Source organism: Bombina bombina, chromosome 2 (assembly GCF_027579735.1).
Source record: "Bombina bombina isolate aBomBom1 chromosome 2, aBomBom1.pri, whole genome shotgun sequence".
Taxonomy (NCBI): domain Eukaryota; kingdom Metazoa; phylum Chordata; class Amphibia; order Anura; family Bombinatoridae; genus Bombina; species Bombina bombina.
Genome location: NC_069500.1, coordinates 674947096 through 674963006, shown reverse-complemented (window position 1 = coordinate 674963006; position 15911 = coordinate 674947096). Strand labels below are relative to the sequence as shown.

At 40.6% G+C, this 15911-nt stretch overlaps 1 protein-coding gene across 1 annotated transcript in view; it reads right to left on the bottom strand.

The window, feature by feature from the left end:
• The window catches only part of CNTLN (centlein), a 969919-nt gene that overhangs the window by 145882 nt on the left and 808126 nt on the right, over positions 1–15911 (bottom strand). The window lies entirely within an intron of this gene.

Below are 15911 nucleotides of genomic sequence, written 5' to 3'. Positions count from 1 at the left end.
GGCATGACAGGACACATCTTCCTCACAGAGGCCTGTGGAAAAAGAAAGAACAGAGTAAACCTACTCTGGCTTTCTATACTAGGGCAGCAAAATTTTAGGAAAACGCAGCAAGGACCACCTTACAAGTTCCTAACTGCTTTAAAGCCACCACTACCCTACTGCAGAGAATAACATGGAATACGGCTAGACCCTAAAATCTTGCTGGAAGCACTGAAATTCAATTTTCTTTAGACACTAAAACTTCACCTCCTCCATGCACCAAGGCAAAGAGAATGACTAGGGGTTGTGGGAAGGGGAGTGATACTTAACAGCTTGGCTGTGGTGCTCTTTGCCTCCTCCTGCTGGCCAGGAGTGATATTCCCAACAGTAAATGATGCAGCCATGAACTCACCATATCTTAAGAAAGAAATAAAAATACCCAAGACTGAAGTCATACGTATTCCTCCTATTAACACCCATATCACTTGAAATCTTCATCATGGCTAACTGCCCTGTTATAACACCGCTAATCTGGTGCCATATCTCCAGAAGGATATAAACTAAAAAAACTGTCCAATGGGGGGTGGTGCTAAAATGGTACATAGACTAAAGTATAAAACATACAAAGACTCTATGATCTAAATATGTATGGGTTAGCGGAGAGAAGTGAAAGAGGTGACATGATAGAAACCTTCAAATATACAAAGGGAAATACCAAAACAAGGGGTCACAATCTTAAGTTAGAGGATAGGAGATTCTGGAGAAATGTGAGGAAGCATTTTTTTTTGCCGAAAGTGTGGTTGATTCATGGAATAAACCTTTAATAGAGGTGGTAAACACAGGGACTATAAAATAATTTAAAAATGCCTAGGACATGCATAAAGCTATCCTAAGAAAACAGTAACATGTAATTTGGGTAGACTTGATGGGCATTTTGATTTTTATCTGCCATCAAATTCTATATTTTTATGTCTACTTAACCCCAAATCTAATCTCTCATCAAATCTTGCATCCACTATATTTAGAACATGACTAAAATCTGTCAATTTTTCACTTAAGAAACAAAAAACATCTATTACTAGCTATTACTAACTCATCCTGTCACATCTTGACTACTGCAACATCCGTTAAACTCCATTTCAAGCTTTTATAAATTCTACTGCTAAGGTTATACACCTCACCCATGATTGCTCCTCTGCTACTCTTTACATCCGTTTCTAAACTGGCATCAAATTCACAATTCTAAACATCAGCTGTCTATGACTTCCACTACTGCACACATCTGATTTCCGTATACTCCATTAGCTGACTCCTTTAATTTGCTTCCCAGATAAAGCTATTAATGTCCCCCATTATTCACAGTTATAAATAATATTACAGTTATAAATACCTATGAATTCATAGAAGCATACCAGCTGATCTTAATGTTTATTTCACATCAAATGCTATTCTCCTAACTAGAAACTCACTATCCTAATCTGACCATGTCCTACAGTTTGCATTTACCACAAGCTACTCCTTATATTTTGTCTCCAAACACTTACATTATAAGTTCTTTAAAGAGCAGGGCCCTCTAATCCAGTGGTGGCAATCCTGGCCCTGCAGACCCCAAAATGTGGGGGAGCCTGCAGGTAAGAGGGGCTCGCCGCCTTGCCAGGTTTTCCCCCAGGGTATTTTTAATAGATGATTAACGTTTCTAACAAGGTGTACAGTTCACAGCACTATTTCTTGTTCAGAGGAGGATTACCTGGTATTTCGGGCTTGACTGAACTTACTAGGGGGGGCTGAAAGTTTTCCTCTGTGAAAAGCACAATTGTGCTAAAAGAGGCTGCTCCCGCCATAAAACACATTACTGAGATGTTGTCCGTTCCTGCTAGATTGCTTCTCTTTCTGTATGCATTTGTTTCATGAACCTGGGAAAGTCTCCCTAATGGTGATGGGAGGATCTAGACGAGGACTCCTTGCCCAATGTGCTTGGAGGGATATGGCTGCACCTCACTGATAAAGCCCACAGAAGGCCTGGTATTTAGGTGTTGGACTGACCTGGCTAGGCGGGATCACTGATATACTCCTAGAAAGTTCTCCTCTGTGAAAAGCACAATTGGGCTAAAACAGGCTGCTCCCAGGTGGCAACTCGTTATAGAACAAGAGCTGTTGTGTGTTTGTGGTAGAGGGCTTCTCTTTCTGTATGCATATATACTGTATATATTATACTGAATTCTACTGAACATGCTAAATGTAGTATGAACTTATGTCTGTTCTATGGTAAAGCTGGGAATTTGCTATGAATCTCCCCTATAAGACCCAAGGACGATACTAAAGAAGGTAATTTGGGTTTAACAGCAGTATTTTTCAATGCTCCTTCTACTCCAGCTGCCTCATATTTGTCTGCTGCTGTTTCTTTACATTGGGCCACAGAGATGGCAAACATTGATGCAATTATTAATTCTGGGGGAAAGTGGTTGCTTTCTGGATTTAACTCTGGAAGCTTACATTGGCGATTTGCTTCAACCAAACGCTATTCATATTCGTCTTTCTACCGCTGATGCAGTCCATTGAAGTGTGGTCCCATTTCAAATGAGGCTGTACCTGTATATGTCACCATGGATAGTGATAATAAAGAGATATTACATTTTGATATTGCGGCTTCTCCCTTTTCCCCCCTGATTTTGGGCCTATCCTGGCTCAGATTGAATAATCCTACTGGCAGTATTACATTTCCTCTGTCTTCTGTATTGCTTAATCTATATTAAGATATACTCAAATCTGTTCCTGTTGAACATAGAGATTATTTTGTGATGTCTTGAAAAAAAAGTAGCAGACCAATTGCCACCAAGCCAACTATAATATTGGCCTATTGACCTGTTTCCTGGTACTTCAATTCCTTTTTGAAAGGCATTCCCTGTCTGAACCTGAGCTGCAACACCTTAAAGTCTATTTTGAAGAACATTTAGCTAAGGGTTTTATTCGTCCATCCACCTCTCTAGCTGAGCCAGAATTTTTTCTGTGGAATAGAAGGATGGTGAACTTTGCAGCACTTTATAAATTACATATTTAAAGACTTATTTAACTGGATGGCATTTTGATTTCCTTCCCTTCTAGGGACTCTTATGTGACTCATATCTGTAACATATTGTCTAGATTACAGGCTAACAGTTTGTTTGCCATGCTGAAAAAGTGTTAATTTTCTGTTTCTACTTTGGAATATTTGGGCTATATTTTGTCTCTTAATCACCTAATGATGGACAATAAGAAAGTGTCTACAATAATAGAATGACCAGTTCCAACTAATAAGAAGGTAGTAGCAAAGTTTTATTGGCTTTGCAAATTTTTTATAGATATTTTTATCAGGAATTGCTCAGGTATTTCTGCCCTATCACTGGGCATACCTGCATACACGTGACGCACAGAAGGCTTTTGACAATTGAATACTCTATTTACTACTGATCCAATCCTTGTCCAGCCAGCCTTTCTTTCTAGAAGACACTTCTAATTATGATATTGGAGCTATTGTATTTCAGTGAGTGGTGCCTAAAAACAAGGCTTGTCTTCTACTGGGAGATTTAGAGATGCTAGTTATCAAATGTGCTTTGGAGAAATACAGACATTTGTTGGAAGGTACAGTTCATCATGTAATCATTTTCATTGATCATTGTAATCTGGAGTATCTTCATTCTACTAAACAAATAATGACACTATCATCACACAATTTTTGTGGTAGTGGATCATCTGACTAAGTTGCCTCATGTTATCCCTGTGGTGGGCCTTCCTTCTGCCAGTGTAATAGCTGCTTTATTTTTAAAGGAGATTTTTCAGTTATATGGTTTGCCACAAAATGTCTTGTATGATAGAGGTTCACAGTTTATATCTAAATTTTGGAAACATTTTTGTTTTAGGCTCAACACAATTCACTTAATTAACATCAGGCTATAATCTGCAGACTAACGGTTAGACTGAATGTACCAATCAGACTTCAGAACACTACCTCCTGTCTTTTTGCTCATATTTGTAGGATAATTGGCTAACTTTAATTCCTACAGCTGAGTTTGCATACAATAATCAGGTTAATCTTCCCATTCCTTCCTTGCAACATATGGCTTTCATACTAATGCTCTTACAGATCTACCAAACATGTCACTTGTCTCAGAGGCCAACCTATTAGCCTAAGAGTGTTCAGTTGTTGATTCAGGCCCAGAATAAACATTTTTTTTGAAGATAGGACTTGTTCTTCTGTCTTGTTTTAGAAGATGAGATACGTTGTGGCCACTTTATTCTTATGGTAATTAATATCCTGCGCTGTTCTGCTTGAGTTTAGATAAAAAAACAACATTGGCAAAATAAAAACTTAGGGTTTCTTAATGAATAAACAATGAATTAAAAAAACTTTTCAAATATAAAAATTTTGAAAAAACATCAAAGATCAAACATGCCCAGTGCCCCCATGATGCCTATATGCAAATGACATTTCATATCATTTTTCAGTGATCAGCATCCATTATCGCCAGTTCCAAGTGCCATGGTAGGAAAATGGAGATCAAATCTCGGCTGTGTTAAGAATCTCGGCTGTGTTTGACTGGGAACGATTGTGATTAAAGGGATAGTCTAGTCAAAATTAAACTTTCATGATTCAGATAGAGCATGCAATTTTAAGCAACTTTCTAATTTACTCCTATTATCTATTTGTCTTCATTCTCTTGGTATCTTTATTTAAAAAAGCAAGAATGTAAGCTTAGGAGCCGGACCATTTTTGGTTCTGCACCTGGGTAGCGCTTGCTGATTGGAGTCTAAATTTAGCCACCAATCAGCAAAAGCTACCCAGGTGCTGAACCAAAAATGGGACAGCTCCTTAGCTTACATTCTTGCTTTTTCAAATAAAGATACCAAGAGAATGAAGAAAAATAGATAATAGGAGTAAATTAGAAAGTTGCTTAAATTTGCATGCTCTATCTGAATCATTAAAGTTTAATTTTGACTAGACTATCCCTTTAATGTAACACAAAATGGTCATTCCTATTTTTTCCAAAAAAATAAATAAATAAAGATTTGAATTGATCCCTAATCCACCTGAAATTCTAGACGTTCTCAATCATTTCAGAAACAAAAAAGTCCAATGAATCTTTGAAAGTTGTTGAATGATTAGTATAGTTTTTTTTAGTTATTTATTTATTTGACTAACACAGTGCATTTAATTGTACGGTGACATTCTGTTTCCAAAAAGCCCTGCTGATAGTGGTTTGAAAAGCATATTTAACAATTCCTAAAGAAAACATAAAGTGGGAAAAACTTCCAAAGGTTGTAATGCCCAAGTTCATACAAGGTATATCATTACCTTTTACTGCTATAGTGCAATCATTTATTATTTCTGTTGCAAAACTGCAGCGTGCAATTTGCCTTTGACCGTGATGATACATTAGACTCGTTACCTCTGAACTAGAATGACTTTAAAAATGTCAGTGTTAATTATATAGTAAAATAAACGATCTGCTGCAGTTTGATATAAAGTGTTCAGATTCTTTATCCTGTACACACTATGGTCAATTTGGCACTATTCATAGAAAGAAGTGAAAGACAAGGATGCTTTAATAATGAGAACAGATGGTTAAAGGGACAAAAGTAACAGGGATCATGCGTGTTGGAACAATCAATGAGCTAACTTGAGATCAAAACTACACATGAAAGAATCTGAAACCTGAAAGCTTTAGCAAGAAGAAAAGAAGAAGAAAAAACGGAAGATCAAAACTTCAACCTTCCTAATGACCCCACTGCATGTTACAGCCTCTGCCCAATTTTTTTTTCTTCACGTCAGCTTTCTTTTCTACTGTTGTATGCTGTCTTACAAGCACTTTAGTCCTGGCTAGAGGAGTAAGTAAGCAGCTCTTTTAGAAAGCAACATAACTAAAAGATCATAGATTGCTTGGTAGCGTACGCTACATGAAAACTGAAACTGTACCTCCTCCCCTCCTGAGCCTAATGTCCTAGCTGTGTTACTATGGTCTCAGAACCTCTGAGCATGAACTGATTCTTGAATGCAGTAGTTCTGATTTTCTTTGTGTCTTACCTGCACTAAAAATGAGAGGGCATCATAACTTTGTAGCCCTATACAACTTTGCTCTTTAACCCTAAAGCAACTACTTACATAAGTAAGGTTCACAATCTACGTTATAAGGACATAGCCAAATATTTTACAGGGTTATGAGGCACACTGGTTCTCATCAATGAGATAAGATAAGAAAAAGAGCATGATAGGCATCTGCTGAACTTTGCATTTGTAATAAGTACTCAGATGTAAAAGTGTACAATGTCACTTTAATATATGCTTATAGATAACACTTTTCTTTGCTTTTCTATAAGCTTCAAATCTATATGACATGAATATATTACAGGGTAAGACAATGACAAAGTTTATAGCAAGTCCACTGAACAATAGATTGCAAAGATACAGAACAAATATCTGTACTTCAACTGTAGGTCCCACCCTACATAAGGCAAGAACATGTGCAAACATGACAGTCAATATAAACTTTCATGATTCAGATAGAGCATGCAATTTTAAAATACTTTTACATTTACTTCTGTTATCCAATTTTCTTCATTTGCGTATATTTCATTAAAAGCATTCATGGGTACGTTCAAGAGCTGCAATGCACTACTAGGAGCTAGCAGGTGATTGGTGGCTATGCACATATGCCTCTTGTCATTGGCTCATCAAATATGATCAGCTATCTCCAAAAAGTCAACTGCTGCTCTTGAGCTTACATTAACTATGCAGGGATTAAACCCATAGAACAATGCAGTAATAAAATATTTAACACATTAGAACATTTCCCTTTGGCACTTTTATGTCCCTTGAAAAACATCTTGACATGCAGTCATTCCTTTGTTATCTTCATCTTAAAAGGACATTAAAAGTCAAAATTAAAATTGTATTCTTCTTACATTAAAATCATGGAAATTGAAACAAAAAACAAACAAAAAACTTTTCAATTTATTTCTACAATCAAATTTACTTAATTTGCATGGTCTACAGGAATCATCAAAGTTTGATTTTGACTTTATGACTCTTTCATCTTTTCAGCAATGTTATAAAAAAGAGAAAACCCTGCTTCTTTCTGTACAAATACAAAATAAATGAGGCAGATGAGGATGTGGCAAATTTTGGAAGTAAAATCAAAGAAAAAAGCTGTAAAAACACATTTAAAATGCAGTGCAATATGTCATTACTTAGACACCACAAAGATTCAACATATTACTTAACTATGAAAAACATAAAAATCAGCCATAAACGTGTGTTTTAGCCCTAAACCTAATGACCCCCTAAACTTTATATTAAAATTACAATTTCCCTATTTTAAATTAAATTAAAACTTACCTGTCAAATTAAATAAATTAATTTTAAACTAACAATTAAACTAAGATAATTATTAAACTACAATTAAATTAAACTAAACTACACATTAAAAACAATCCTAACACTACTCTAAAAATTACAAAAAGTATCCAATTACAAAAATAAATAAAATAACTAAATTACAAAAAACAAACAACCACTAAATTACGAAAAACTAGAAACAAATGATCAAAAATAAAAAAGAATTATACCTAATCGAATAGCCCTATCAAAATAAAAAAAGCCCCCCCAAAATAAAAAAAAACCCTAGCCTACAATAAACTACCAATGGCCCATAAAAGGGCCTTTTGTGGGGCATTGCCCTAAAGAAATCAGCTCTTTTACCTGTATAAAACATACAACCCCCACAACAGTAAAACCCATCACCCCCGCATCCAACCCCCCCAAATAAAATAACTATCTAAAAAAACCTAAGCTCCCCATTGCCCTGAAAAGAGCATTTGTATGGGCATTGCCCTTAAAATGGCATTTATCTCTTTTACATGCCCAGACCCTAAACTAAAAATAAAACCCACCCAAAAAAAACTTTACAAAACCTAACACTAACCCCCCGACGATCCACTTACAGTTCTTGAAGTCCCGCTTGAAGGATCCATCCAGCCGGCAAAGTCATCATCCATGAGGCCTCTTCAATCTTCATCCATCTGGCACGGAGCCGGTCCATCCTGAAGACATTGGAGCATCCTCTTCATACGGTAAAAGAGCTTATTTCTTTGGGGAAATGCCAGACAAAAGGCCCTTTTAAGGCTACGGTTTTTCTTCATGGGGGGGGGTTTATTGTGATAGGGCTATTAGATTAGGTGTAATTCTATTTTACTTTTGATCATTTGTTTCTTATTTTTTGTAATTAAGTGTTTGTTTTTTATGTAATTTAGTTATTTTTATTTTTAGTAATTTTAGTGTTTATTTTTTGTAATTTTAGGTTTTAGTGTAAGGCAGGTTAGGTTTTATTTCACAGGTAAGTTTGTATTTATTTTAACTAGGTAGTTAGTAAATAGTTAATAACTATTTACTAACTAGTCTACCTAGTTAAAATAAATACAAACTTACCTGTGAAATAAAAATAAATCCTAAGCTAGCTACAATGTAACTATTATTTATATTGTAGCTAGCTTAGGTTTTATTTCACAGGTAAGTATTTAGTTTTAAATAGGTATTATTTTGTTAAGTTAGTGGGTGTGTTACATTAGGGTTAGGTTTAGGGGTTAATGGATTTATTTAGTGATGTGGGAGGCCAGAGGTTTAGGGGTTAATAACTTTAGAATAGTGGCGGCGACATCAGGAGCGGCAGATTAGGGGTTAATAGTTTTATATAGGTGGCGGCGGTTGGGGACGGCAAATTAGGGGTTAATATCTGTATGTAGGTGGCGGCAATGTTGTGGGCAGCAGATTAGTGGTGTTTAGACTCAGGATTTATGTTAGGGTGTTAGGTTTAAACATTATTTTCTTTTTCCCCATAGACATCAATGAGGCTGCGTTACAGAGCTTTTGTTTCTGCAATCACAGGTGTAAGGCTTTTTTTTTGCCAGCTCTCGCCATTGATGTCTATGAGGAAATCGTGCACGAGCACCTCAAAGCAGTACTTGTTTTTGGTGCGGTATGGAGCTCAACGCAACCATTTTGCCCGCGCAAGCCTGCTTTTTAAAAACTCATAATACCAGCACTATAGGGAGATGAAGTAACGCCGCATTTGTGGGGGTTGTTAACATCCCTATGGCGCTCAAAACTCGTAATCTAGCTGATTAAGAGTATGATATAACATGCAAATTTAGTTTTCTTGGATTGGGTAACAAAACGAAAAAGGGTTTTATCAACTCTTCGGACTAGATTAAAAGTGGAACGCTGTTGCACGCAAGCAATATAATTTTTGCGTGCAATGGAAATAGTGCTCTTATTACAAGTTGAAAGTAAAGTGATCACGAGAGCACAATCACATTTTATACTCATCAGTTAAGCGCGAGTAAAGGGACAATTTTAAACAATAAATATGAGGTGAAGAGCTAGACTCCTCCCACCTAGCCAATCTAATGTAACTACCTCCCTTCCCAGGTAGTAAATATTTTATACAAAAAACACACTGGGTTTAGATGGCGCTAATAGCTGTGGGACTATATTTTTCTTTTAACTTCTCTATTCTCACAATAACTTTGTGTTGGTAACAGGCCTTTTGGCAACAACTGTATCTCCCTGAAAGTGACACTTTTTCATATAAAGTTTAAATCCTTGAGATAATTGTTCATTGAATTATGATTATAAGGGCTGTTACCAACACAAATACCGGAACAAACAAAAACATAATTTATGCTTACCTGATAAATTTGTTTCTCTTGTGGTGTATCCAGTCCACGGATCATCCATTACTTGTGGGATATTCTCCTTCCCAACAGGAAGTTGCAAGAGGATCAACCACAGCAGAGCTGCTATATAGCTCCTCCCCTAACTGCCATATCCAGTCATTCGACCGAAACAAGCCGAGAAAGGAGAAACCATAGGGTGCAGTGGTGACTGTAGTTTGAATAAAAATTTTGACCTGCCTTAAAAAGACAGGGCGGGCCGTGGACTGGATACACCACAAGAGAAACAAGTTTATCAGGTAAGCATAAATTATGTTTTCTCTTGTAAGGTGTATCCAGTCCACGGATCATCCATTACTTGTGGGATACCAATACCAAAGCTAAAGTACACGGATGAAGGGAGGGACAAGGCAGGCTTAGATGGAAGGAACCACTGCCTGTAGAACCTTTCTCCCAAAAATAGCCTCCGAAGAAGCAAAAGTATCAAATTTGTAAAATTTTGAAAAGGTATGAAGCGAAGACCAAGTCGCCGCCTTGCAAATCTGTTCAACAGAAGCCTCATTTTTAAAGGCCCAGGTGGAAGCCACAGCTCTAGTAGAATGAGCTGTAATCCTTTCAGGGGGCTGCTGTCCAGCAGTCTCATAGGCTAAGCGTATTACGCTCCGAAGCCAAAAAGAAAGAGAGGTTGACAAAGCTTTTTGACCTCTCCTCTGTCCAGAGTAAACAACAAACAGTGTAGATTTTTGGCGAAAATCTTTAGTAGCTTGTAAGTAAAACTTTAAAGCACGGACCACGTCCAGATTATGTAAAAGGTGTTCCTTCTTTGAAGAAGGATTAGGACACAATGATGGAACAACAATCTCTTGATTGATATTTTTGTTAGAAACTACCTTAGGTAAAAACCCAGGTTTGTACGCAGAACTACTTTATCTGAATGGAAAATCAGATAAGGAGAATCACATTGTAAGGCAGATAACTCACTCTCTCCGAGCCGAGGAAATAGCCATCAAAAACAGAACTTTCCAAGATAAAAGTTTGATATCAATGGAATGAAGGGGTTCAAACGGAACCCCTTGAAGAACTTTAAGAACCAAGTTTAAGCTCCCTGGGGGAGCAACAGGTTTAAACACAGGCTTAATTCTAACCAAAGCCTGACAAAAAGCTTGAACGTCTGGAACTTCTGCCAGACGCTTGTGCAAAAGAATAGACGGAGCAGAAATCTGTCCCTTTAAAGAACTAGCTGATAATCCTTTTTCCAAACCCTCTTGGAGAAAGGACAATATCTTAGGAATCCTAACCTTACTGTAACGGTACCAACCGGATACCAAGGGTTAACACCAGGGAACAATGTCCTGCATAGGGAATCAGCAATTCACAACCCAGCCAGTTTTCAGGTTTTAAACAGAATAACACTTTATTTGAAGGCAGCATACAGATTTATACAGGTTTTTGACCCCCCCCCCCCCCCCCCCAGATGGGGGTTGAAAGAATGTTGTACATTAGATAAAAGGGAGAAGCGCCCTTGACATGATACAATAGGATTATATTACTTAAACACTTCAACCACAGGACACTCTTGACTCTCCTTATCACTTAGGCGTTTCTCTCTGGGGGTGATCAAACAATAGAATGCTAAGCATTAATTAGATTGTAGCTGGAGCCAGCCACTTGTGGTTAGAAAATAAAGTTAACACTTTCAGTCCTGACCGAAGGGTCTGTCACAGACAACCTTTCTTACGTTATAGTCCAGAAGTGGCTAGGTTTGCCACAATGCTCCCCCAGAACCAAGCCGGCATACACAGTCTGATCCCAACGGATCGGCTTGGGGATGTCCGGGGCAACAACTTTCGGCTCAAGTAAGCTACGGGGTGTTCTCCGCCATCTGCTCCAACTTGGCTCAGTACTGCCCCCACCCCAAACATGGAAGCGTCTCTTCCCGGAGGGACTGGGCTTGGGTAGTCACAGGGTTAACATTAGCGGGATCCATGGGAGCATAGGCAGAAACAAGGGGGGCCAAGTCATTTCCAAGGAGAACATCAGCAGGTAAGTCCTTCTTGACCCCCACATTCACAAGTCTAGCGCCCACTCCCCAATCCAAATGTACCCTGGCAACAGGTAGGCGGAACACAGTGCCCCCTGCTACCCTCACAGCCACAGTGTCTCCAGTGTGCTGTTTCTCAGGCACCAAGTTCTCTTGAAGCAAGGTCATGGTAGCACCAGTATCCCGTAGACAACTGACCTCCTTCCCATTCACTTTAACCCGTTGCCGGTTATTCCGGTGGGCAGCTTGCACGGGGTCTGCTTCATGTAGGCTGCCCCAGCATTCTGGCGCCTCTACGTAGCGGGCCACAGGCTGAGGATTATGTGGGATTCCGCCAGCGGGTCTTCTCCAGGACTGTGCTTGATTCGCTGCATTTAGGGGACACTCTGGTCTTTTGTGCCCTAGTTGCTTACATCCAAAGCACCGAATAGGTTGTGAGTAGCCCCGCGAATTGAACCGGGCTCTCTGAGGGTAGTTCGTGGCCGAAGGCCGTGTGGTATAGCGGTGCGCTGGGGGTTGGTAACTGGCAGCTGCTGGGGTGACTGGGGGTCTGTACTCCACTCTAGCAGTGGGCAATCGGTATACTGCTCCCCCTGCCCCTCGTACTGCCACGGATCCGCCAGTGGGTGCTGTATCCGGCACCAAATGGGGAGCTATCAGGGTTAAAGTAGCTCCCGAATCCCGAAGTCCCTGGACCGACATCACCTCATGCAGAATTCCCAGGGGTTCCTCGGCTTGGGTGCTCAACACCTCATGAGCGGCTGGCTCCGTTTGGTAATGGTGAGCAGCCGCCCTTGGGGCCAGGTTCTGTCTGACCTGGTTCCAAGCTTGTCTGCTCCGATTTTGGGTGCACTCACGTGCCATATGTCCCCACTGCTTGCAGGTGTGGCATTGTATATTAGCCCGTCCGTTGTTAGGCTGTAGTCCATGGTGCCTCCTGGCATCAAAATGCTGGTCTGCTAATCTGGCTGCTTCGGTTAAGGTGAGGGGTTTTCGATCTCTCACCCATTCTTGGGCTTCTGGGGACAAGCCGTTAAAGAATTGCTCCAACAGCATCAGTTGTCGCAATTCTTCCATGGTGGTAGCTTGGCTGGCCTGTATCCACCCCTGAGATGCTTGATCCAGCTTGTGGGCCCACTCTGCATGGGAATCTCTTTCTGGCTTGCGCAGGCCTCTAAACTTGCGCCGGTATGCCTCTGAGGTAATGGCATATCTTTCCAAGATCGCTCTCTTCACTTTAGCGTAATCCTTGCTGTCCTCCCTGGGTACAGCGCGATACGCTTCCGCTGCCCTACCGGCTAGCTTGCCTGCTAGCACCGGCACCCATACGGACTGCTCCAAATCATGTAACTCGCACAGTCTCTCAAAATCCTGTAAATACCCATCAATCTCATCCTTCTCCTCACAAAACATTTTAAATGCATGGTATGGGATTTTGGGTCTTACTGGGTTGCTGAGTGCATCCAAAATGGATTCTGCTCGGGAGGATGCATTCCGCGGACTGTGTGCCATCACGTACTCCTGCACATCTGCCATTACCACGGATAGCATATCCCGTGGTACAGGTTGGGGTAAAAATTCCAGCCTGGTCCTCATTTCCCTCTGGTATAGGGTCTCCTCCATGGCTGCTGGAGGCGTAGCGCTGCGAGCTCTGTCTCCCTCCATCAGCTCAGCAATTAATATAGCCTTGGGTTTGCTGCTGCCTATCTTTCCCCTGGCTTCTAGCAGTTCCTTTTACGTTTGTCTCTTTAGCTTAGAATAATCCATCTCCATTCACTTCGGTCCCTGGTACTCCTTCCATCTTAGTCAGTATTGTAGTAATCCCCCTCTTCCTGAGGTTACTGGCTTGTGTAGTTGCTCTTCTGGGCGATAAGGTTCATTCCGTCGCTTGCCACCAATTGTAACGGTACCAACCGGATACCAAGGGTTAACACCAGGGAACAATGTCCTGCATAGGGAATCAGCAATTCACAACCCAGCCAGTTTTCAGGTTTTAAACAGAATAACACTTTATTTGAAGGCAGCATACAGATTTATACAGGTTTTTGACCCCCCCCCCCCCAGATGGGGGTTGAAAGAATGTTGTACATTAGATAAAAGGGAGAAGCGCCCTTGACATGATACAATAGGATTATATTACTTAAACACTTCAACCACAGGACACTCTTGACTCTCCTTATCACTTAGGCGTTTCTCTCTGGGGGTGATCAAACAATAGAATGCTAAGCATTAATTAGATTGTAGCTGGAGCCAGCCACTTGTGGTTAGAAAATAAAGTTAACACTTTCAGTCCTGACCGAAGGGTCTGTCACAGACAACCTTTCTTACGTTATAGTCCAGAAGTGGCTAGGTTTGCCACACTTACTCCATGAGTAATTCTTGGATTCACACCAAAAAAGGTATTTACGCCATATCTTATGGTAGATTTTCCTAGTGACAGGCTTCGTGCCTGTATAAGGGTATCAATGACTGACTCGGAGAAGCCACGCTTTGATAAAATCAAGCGTTCAATCTCAATGCAGACAGTCTCAGAGAAATTAGATTTGGATGATTGAAAGGACCTTGTAGTAGAAGGTCTTGTCTCAGAGGCAGGATCCATGGTGGAAAGGATGACATGTCCACTAGGTCTGCATACCAGGTCCTGCATGGCCACGCAGGCGCTATCAAGATCACCAATGCTCTCTCCTGTTTGATTTTGGCAATCAGTCGAGGGAGCAGAGGAAACGGTGGAAACACATAGGCCAGGTTGAAGAACCAAGGCGCTGCAAGAACCAATTGAGCAAACACCTCCGGATGGAGTTCCCACTCCCCCGGATGAAAAGTCTGACGACTTAGAAAATCTGCCTCCCAGTTCTCTACACCTGGGATATGGATTGCTGATAGGTGGCAAGAGTAAGTCTCTGCCCAGCGAATTATCTTGGAGACTTCTAACATCGCTAGGGAACTCCTGGTTCCCCCTTGATGGTTGATGTAAGCCACAGTCGTGATGTTGTCCGACTGAAATCTGATGAACCTCAGGGTTGCTAACTAAGGCCAAGCTAAAAGAGCATTGAATATTGCTCTTAACTCCAGAATATTTATTGGGAGGAGTTTCTCCTCCTGAGTCCACGATCCCTGAGCCTTCAGGGAATTCCAGACTGCACCCCAACCTAGAAGGCTGGCATCTATTGTTACAATTGTCTAATCTGGCCTGCGAAAGGTCATACCTTTGGACAGATGGACCCGAGATAGCCAACAGAGAAGAAAATCTCTGGTCTCTTGATCCAGATTTAGCAGAGGGGACAAATCTGTGTAATCCCCATTCCACTGACTGAGCATGCATAGTTGCAGTGGTCTGAGATGTAGGTGCGCAAATGGCACTATGTCCATCGCCGCTACCATCAAGCCGATTACTTCCATATACTGAGCCACCGAACGGCGCGGAATAGAATGAAGAACACGCAAGATTTTAGAAGCTTTGATAACCTGGATTCTGTCAGGTAAATCTTCATTTTTACAGAATCTATCAGAGTCCCTAGGAAGGAGACTCTTGTGAGTGGGGATAGAGAACTCTTTTCCTCGTTCACCTTCCACCCATGTGACCTGAGAAATGCCAGAACTATGTCCGTATGTGACTTGGCAATCTGAAAACTTGAAGCCTATATCAGGATGTCGTCCAGATAAGGGGCCACTGATATACCTCGCGGTCTTAGGACCGCCAGAAGCGATCCCAGAACCTTTGTAAAGATTCTTGGAGCTGTAGCTAACCCGAAGGGATGAGCCACAAATTGGTAATGCCTGTCCAGAAAGGCAAACCTTAGGAACCGATGATGATCTTTGTGAATCAGTATGTGAAGGTAAGCATCCTTCAAATCCACTGTGGTCATGTACTGACCCTCCTGGATCATAGGTAGGGTGGTCCGAATAGTTTCCATTTTGAACGATGGAACTCTGAGGAATTTGTTTAAGATCTTTAGATCCAAAATGGGTCTGAAGGTTCCCTCTTTTTTGGGAACCACAAACAGATTTGAATAAAAACCCTGTCCCTGTTCCGTCAGTGGAACTGGACAGATCACTCCCATAACTAGGAGGTCTTGCACGCAGCGTAAGAATGCCTCTTTCTTTATCTGGTTTACAGATAATCTTGAAAGATGAAATCTCCCTTGAGGATGGGAAGCTTTGAAGTCCAGAAGATATCCCTGAGATATGA